Raw genomic sequence first — 8210 nt, 5'->3', positions numbered from 1 at the left:
TGTCTGTTTTATAGTACAATACAATGCATGTTGCTGATGGTGAAATGGTTTTGGATGGACAGTAAATATAGTTAACTCAATATGCATCTGTTCCCACAGGTGTGGTGATTTGTTGTCGGGGGTCACCAAGGTACTGCAGAGTGTAGGTGTGAGCTGCTGCACCGTACAACCAGAGTTCCTCCTCTCTACTCCCACAGCCAACGGCAACCTGGATAACAACGGCACCAACCCCACCATCATCCATAGGGAGATGCCCTCACACCTCGCCTGCAGCCTGGCCTGTGGGAAGGGCTGTGCTGGGAAGATGTGCTGTGCTCCTCTGGAGGAAGGGCCTGCAGAGCCACTGGCACCCCCTGCTGGGGAAACTGAGGAGGAGCCTCACGTGCTGATCATCGAGAACACCTTTCTTTGAGGGAAGGACCTCTAGGATGTATCTCAGTAGTGTAGAGTGGGCTCCTTGCATCCTTTCCTTCATATTAAACTGATGTGAGAGGCCTGAAGTGGAGCAAACCACTTTTGGCAATTAAGATTCAGCTTGGGGATTGAATAGAATACACGATTATTGTCAGAATATTCTTAAAGACTTCTGTCCCCATGTCATTGAGGTAATATATATGCCATTTAGCAGACGCTTTTATCCAAAGCGACTTACAGTCATGTGTGCATACATTCTACGTATGGGTGGTCCCGGGGATCGAACCCACTACCCTGGCGTTACAAGCGCCATGCTCTACCAACTGAGCTACAGAAGGTACTTTTAGAGAGCTAGATAGCCTAATGTAAGAATTAGGCTCAGGTAAGAGTAGAAATCCCAGTAGTCATCATGCGTGTGTGTATTTTGGGATGGGGTGGGATAATAAACAGCATTCCTATGGGTACTCAGAAAGGGCCTGTATGTGTACTGTATCTACTGTATGTATGTATGTATGTATGTATGTACTACATCATTATGTTGGGATTGTATTTCATTGTATTAACACGGTGCCATACCAAAGATACAGTAGATTGTAAGCCAAGTCACTCACCTAATTAAGTGTTTATTCAATAATGCCATTTCAACATACACTACTGTTCAAAAGTTTGGGGTCACTTAGAAATGTCCTTGTTTTTGGAAAAAAAAAGCCACCAAATATTGTCCATTAAAATAACATCAAATTGATCAGAAATACAGTGTAGACATTGTTAATGTTGAAAATGACTATTGTAGCTTGAAATGGCTGATTTTTCTAAGGAATTTCTACATAGGTGTACAGATGCCCATTATCAGCAACCATCACTCCTGTGTTCCAATGACACCTTGTGTTAGCTAATCCAAGTTTATCATTTTAAAAGGCTGATTGATCATTAGAAAACCCTTTTGCAATCATGTTAGCACAGCTGAAAACTGTTGTTCTGTTTAAAGAAGCAATAAAACTGTCCTTTAGACTAGTTGAGTATCTGGAGCATCAGCATTTGTGGGTTCGATTACAGGCTCAAAATGGCCAGAAACAAAGAATTTTCTTCTGAAACTCGTCAGTCTATTCTTGTTCTGAGAAATGAAGTCTATTCCATGCGAGAAATTCCCAAGAAACTAACCAGAATCGAAAGAGGAGTGACAGGCCCCAGTGCACAACTGAGCAAGAGGACGAGTAGATTAGTCTCTAGTTTGAGAAACAGACACCTCACAAGTCCTCAACTGGCAGCTTCATTAAATAGTACCCGCAAAACACCAGTCACAACGTCAAGATTGAAGAGGTGACTTCGGGATGCTGGCCTTCTAGGCTGCATTGCAAAGAAAAAGACGTATCTCAGACTGGCCAATAAAAAGAAAAGATTAAGATGTGCAAAAGAACACAGACACTGGACAGTGGAACTCTGCCTATAAGGCCAACATCCCGGAGTCGCCTCTTCACTGTGGATGTTAAGACTGGTGTTTTGCGGGTTCTAACATTAACAATGTCTACACTGTTATTTCTGATCAATTTGATGTTATTTTAATGGACAAAATTTTTTGCTTTTCTTTCAAAAACAAGGACATTTCTAAGTGACCCCAAACTTTTGAATGGTAGTGTATTTTCACTGCCATTATTGCACATTAATGACAAAGTTGTATGTCTAATCATTCACTTTCTGTGTACATTGAATGTGTAAAATATTTAGGGCTGTCAAACAATCACAGTAATTAATGCAGTTAATTGCTAAATAAAGATTTTTACATTTAATTAAAAGGCAGTGCATTGAGGTACAGGCATACTATGCTTTGATTGTAAGGGACGGAAACACAACATTATCTACAACAGAATTTTCACCGTAAACAACACAAATGTCACTAACATATAGCTATTAATGATCCCAATGTTTAAGTAGGTCTACTCCCTCTTATCAATGTTCTTGAAGTTTAACACTTGAGCACAGCAGACAAATACACATACGCACATACTCTCTTGTGTAACGATCGCAGATTTTAGAGAAACAACAAATGTCGGTACATATAAGTGTGTTATATCGGCTGAAAGCTTAAATGATTGTTAATATAACTGCACTATCCAATATACAGTAGCTATTACTGCTAAATAATGCCATGCTATTGTTTGAGGAGAGCTCCTAACAACAAAACACCTTTTTCACCACGATAGGTTTGATCAATTCAACTCTGAAGGTGAAATGTGTACTTCAATTCTGAAATCATCATCCAAAGGGTCCCAGAGATAACATGAAGTGTCATGTTGTTAGATGAAATCCTTTTTCATGTTCTAAAAAGGTCCATATAGCATGCACGATCGATTTTGTACTTCCACTCGTTCAATTTGCAAAGAAAGGAATCTGAAAATCTAACCCTAAACATTGTTTCAACCAGTCAAACCACGTTCATATTTATTCCTCAGAGATCATAGACTGTAATCAGACTTCACTATATCATTAGGGGTGTAGCATATCCTATAGGACACTAAATTTGGTCAGAGAGCGACGCCTTCATGGCACGCCGATGATGCGGCCGAATCTGTCGCAAAATGTAGCTGCTAACCTTGTGCGACAGCAAGCCTTTTCCTTTTGGACAAAAATCATAAGAATATGGAGAGTTATAAAGTTATGAAAACTGGGTGTTTTGCAAATGTTGAACGTATAGTATGACGACTAATACTGGAAAAGCTCAATCAAAGTCCAAGTAAACAGATTTGACGATATTCTTGCAAAAAAATGTCATGTGAATGTCTCCTTCACAATTTGCCCAAATGTACCTGGGTATGTAGTTGGTTCATACTTCAACTTTGCTCATACCCTGCTGCCATCTTTTGGACACTATCGGAATTACAACCAGAGTGATGGCTCGATGTGGGACCTTTCTGTTGCATTTCAAAGATGGTGATCTATTGTGTTATATTCTCCTACATTCAATTCATATTTCCACAAACTTCAAAGTGTTTCCTTTCAAATGGTACCAAGAATATGCATATCCTTGCTTCAGGGCCTGAGATACAGGCAGTTAGATTTGGATATGTCATTTCAGGTGAAATTTGAAGTAAAGGGGGCTAACCCTAAGAAGTCTCCAAAACACAACATAATGATGTAAATTACAGTACAGTTTTCACATTAGGCAATACACTTATATTACCCAACAAAATTGACAGAAAATCTAGCATTTCCATAATACAGTACTGTATATATCCAATGTGTAATCAAAGGTGTGATCAATGAAGACATCCTCTACAATATAAGTATACTATCTGTAATGAAATGTAAGAAAATATAGATATATTTTTTTAAACCATGTTTAGCACACATTAATTGGCATCAAGCCTGTCTTGAGCATTTGGCCATAAAATTCTCATCCACATCACAGGTAAATGTCCTCATTGTTCATGCACCTTGAGAAAAACCTTTTGCCATGGTGAATCCAAGCTTGACATTGGTCTGCGTTGATGTTGTCGCATGCCTCATCCATGGAAGGAGGGTGGCACACCAAACCATCTTAAGAGATAGCTACGCACACAGAAATGTTTCCCCCACATTGTGCAGGCACTTGGAGGGTTGCCTGTTGGCCTATGAGCTGGTTTCCATGTATTTGATAACATTCCATTTACTCCGTTCCATACATTATTATGAACTGTACATTATGAACACAGCAGCCTCCTGTGCCTTAGACACCCTTGGAGAATGGGGTCAAAGCTGGGGACCAGCCATTATTTGATGGTGACCCTGGATGCGCACTATAAACACTCCACCCCTTTTGTTATCAACCAGCCAATCAAATCTTAGCAATTTTGCATTCTTTCGAAAAGCCTTCCCTTAACAAGACACTTCATTTCATTTCTGTGTTTCTTTCATTATACAGTCACTAAAATGCTTACGATTTTCATTGTAGGAAACGTACATTCCTTATACTAAATAGTACGACTGTTTTTACCACAACATTTTGTCACCGACACTGAAACACTTATGTACACCATCAGGTTTATATAGGCACTGCGAACTCTCAATCAAATGCCCGGATGAGCCTCGGTGGTCCGGGGTGCAGGCTTCAAACTTGTAGCTGCTTAGCGGCAGAGTGGTTCAATTCCACCTTTCGGGCGTAATTTATCAACATTCAAATGTAATGGACTTTGATCACCAATGATGTTCTTACGAATTCGCTGACATATACTACGCAGCAAAACAAACGCAATTGTGTTCCTGGAGGTAAATATAGTGCCACAAATTGTGGATGCGCCGGGACCTAAACAATGACATCTTCACATTGACAGGTCCTTACTGAATTGTATTGTGCGGTGTTGTAGGATCCAAGTAATGGCCTAAGTCCTACCACATTTTAAGCAATGAGTGCACACATTCCCCCCACGTTGACCCTGGATATACCCTGGATACACTATAAAAACTCCACCCCTTTTGTTGTCAACCAGCCAATCAAATCTTAGCAATTTTGCATTATTTCGAAAAGCCCTCCCTTTAACAACATACTTCGTTTAATTTCTGTGTTTCTTTCATTATACAGTCACTAAAATGCTTACGATTTTCATTGTAGGAAACGTACATTCCTTATACTAAATAGTACGACTGTTTTTACCACAACATTTTGTCACCGACACTGAAACACTTATGTACACCATTAGGTTTATATAGTCACTGCGAACTCTCAGTCAAATGCCCGGATGAGCCTCGGTGGTCCGGGGTGCAGGCTTCAAACCTGTAGCTGCTTAGCGGCAGAGTGGTTCAATTCCACCTTTCGGGCGTAATTTAAAAATGCTCAAAATACATGGACTTTGATCACCTACAATGCACATTCGCTGATGTATATACTACGCAGCCAAAAACTACAATCTAAGTCTCTTCCTGAAGATATATATGTTATTTTATAGTTGTATTTCACAGAGTCACGCTGTCTGGAATACAGTGTTTTATAAAATGATTATTGCGTCACTCAAAACAGTAAAAAAAAAAATCTAGTGCAGCGCGACGCAAATTATATGCATCCTTCAAACGAACAAGACCGGAAGCACATAATGACTGCCAAACCCGATAAACCAATCATCGCTTCGCCGTTTTTTTTCTTAACCAAGCAATCAATGTCCTTGTTGGAGTAGGCGGAAATGTTGCATGTCCTTGTTTTTGTAACGTGGAAAGATATCAACGGCATCTGATGGTGTAGTTGGTCGTTTATCCATTTCAAAGGTAAGTTGCCGTTTGAACTGAGTAGAGACTAGTATTTGGCAACAAATTAGAAATTACATTATCAATAGCTTCATAGCTGTCCTATCCAGCTACTGTAGCTAGTTTAGTGAAACCGAACGTGCGGCATTGTTGCTGCTGGGTTGTCTGGAGGTCAACAGCGAGCATCTAGCTAACGTTAGTGAGCTACACCGACTCTTCCATATTCATATTTAAATAGCTATTTCTCCTTACCTTGCAGTTGTCTAACAATGAGTTTAACAAAATCACAATTAAATGTAACGAGATTTAACTTAACAAATAAGTAAAGGAATTGCAAATAAGACTACACTTGGTCCAATTATATTTTTGTTTTCCCAGCTAGGCATGCGTCAATACCAACCCAGTGACCATGCCTCTCCACAAGTACCTCTCAAAGATCTGGGAAGCCCTTACACTGAAGCAGGGGATCTATGCCTTCCTCCCCAAACACTACCTCTGCTCTCTGGAGGAGACCACGCAGGCCACCCCGGTCCACTGGAAGGCCCTGGGAGTCAAATACAGGGCACAAGGAGAGGGTCCAAGACATCCCCATTTACTACCCCCTGAGTCCCAGGACGGCCTATGGGGAGATGAAGGATGGATATCAGGCTTCAGATATGCAAACAATGACAAAGTGAGTACTATGAAGGGCATTAATGAATATCATGAGCATTTGTTGTGTTCCCCGTATTCACAGTCACACTTTATTCTATATCTGAGCATGTATCCTAACATTGTCTATCTCTTCAGCTCTCCACCAGGCTGGAAAGAGTCTGGAAGCCACAGCTGTTCACCAGAGAGCTGTACAGTGAGGTCCTCAACCACAAGCTCACCATCACCGTCACGGCTCGCACCCTAGACCTCATTGATGCCGCCTACAACTTTGACTATTACATCCTGAGGGTGAGGGAGAGGAGTCTGCATGTTGCCGTCTTTAGCTATAGTGTGTGGATACATGTCAATTGTCCAACGTGCTGTGTTTTGAGAAGATGGCACAGTGTGGGTTTCATCATCCAATGACTCGCTTGATTCTCCTCCAGACACCAAAGGAGGACCTGAATGGACCTGAGGCGGGCCATGCTCCTGAGGCTGGCCTTTAAAGACATCCAGCTCTACCCAGAGGACCCTGTCAAGAGGGAGAGGATCTACACCAAGCACAAGGTCGGTTCATTATGTTTTGGACAATGACAGTTTGAAATCCCAACACACTTTTGTCTTGAGCTTTCACCAAGTTGCTATAGGAGATGACGCAACAACTGTTCATAAAGTCAGTGAAAGTGCTGCACAAAGTTTATAGATGACGTAATGAGTTCTCCCTCATCTCTTTCCCTCACATTCTGTCCTCGCCCCTCTTCCATTGCCCCCAGCAGGAGTTTGAGATCCCCGCAGAGGAGGCTGAGTGGGTTGGCCTGAGTGTGGATGAGCCCGTGGAGGAACAGAGACAACTGGAGCACAAGGTAACTGCATCGTTTCAGTCACATAGGACATATGGTGTCCCACAGTAATCACCCTGCCAGGGTAAAAATGCACGGGTGATATTGACTGATTTTTAGATTGTATCTGCTCGTGCTCATAATCTCTCTAACGGGACTCTAATTGTTTTGTTTCCCAGGAGCCGGAGGCTTTGTTCAAGAGCTGTGTAGAGAACCCGGCGAAGGTGCTGGCCATCCAGAAGCTCTCTGAACCACAGCTGGTGGAGGAAAAAGCAAGGGCCATTTTTTTGAGGAGCACTGAGGTCACTTCCTGTTGATGGTGACACTTGGGGACACTTGGTGGTCACTTGATCCCATTGAAAGACACTTGTTTATTCAGGTTCTATTTTTCAGCAGCTGATTTGGGCTGATTCATCTGGTTGTTACCTTGTAAATATTCCCCATTCAGTGCTATATCATTTGTCTAAGGAATAAAATATTCATTTTTAATCTGTTTTTATTGGCAAATTCTTAGTTAGTGTTGTGGTTAGTTGTACGGTACTGGGCTCTTGATTCCAAATCTAGACTGTCATACTCATGTTTATCCTCTAGATGGGAGTGATTACCACTTTTTCAGTATCATTTTAAGAAAGATAGAAGACAGCCATGGGCCTCTTTTATCAAAGGTGCGTGCGCACAAAAAAATACTCTAAACCTTGCGTGTGCCCGTTTTTCCACAAAGGTTGGTATTTCTCAATTTGGAAGTTTATGGGAAAGTGTGCGTATCACACATACAGCTCAGACCAAATGCGGAAAACTCACTTATTTGAATGCATTCAGTTGTGCAACTGGCTAGGTATCCCATTTCCCCACGCGTATGCACAACTTCAATTGTATTGCAAGCAAATATTGTTATTTTGGAGGTGTTTGATACATGGGTATTATAGTAATGGTAGGCTACTAAAACATTTAATGTAGGCCTAATGATAAATATGATGACTAAGATCAGATAGCAGCATGAATCCTCATATTTATTTAGCTTTTATTATATAGCTTAGGCCTAAATCATCATCATTTGCAGGACATGTCTCTCCATTTCTGTCATGACTGGTTTATTCCTGCTACACAACAAAT

At 41.2% G+C, this 8210-nt stretch overlaps 2 non-coding genes and 1 pseudogene across 2 annotated transcripts; all 3 read left to right on the top strand.

Annotated features, from left to right (window-relative positions):
• The first annotated feature begins 4463 nt into the window (after nt 1-4463).
• trnastop-uca lies at nt 4464-4550 on the top strand. The gene has a single exon. It is a non-coding gene; the product is annotated as a tRNA-Sec (tRNA).
• A 570-nt stretch (nt 4551-5120) lies between these two features.
• Nucleotides 5121-5207, top strand: trnastop-uca. Its single transcript has one exon. It is a non-coding gene; the product is annotated as a tRNA-Sec (tRNA).
• On the top strand, nt 5138-7592 carry LOC124006305 (annotated as a pseudogene).
• The last annotated feature ends 618 nt before the right edge of the window (nt 7593-8210 follow it).

The sequence above is a fragment of the Oncorhynchus gorbuscha genome, linkage group LG19, assembly GCF_021184085.1.
Source record: "Oncorhynchus gorbuscha isolate QuinsamMale2020 ecotype Even-year linkage group LG19, OgorEven_v1.0, whole genome shotgun sequence".
Classification (NCBI taxonomy): Eukaryota; Metazoa; Chordata; class Actinopteri; order Salmoniformes; family Salmonidae; genus Oncorhynchus; species Oncorhynchus gorbuscha.
The sequence above is the reverse complement of the archived record's forward strand: the minus strand, read 5'-3'. Positions and strand labels throughout refer to the sequence as shown.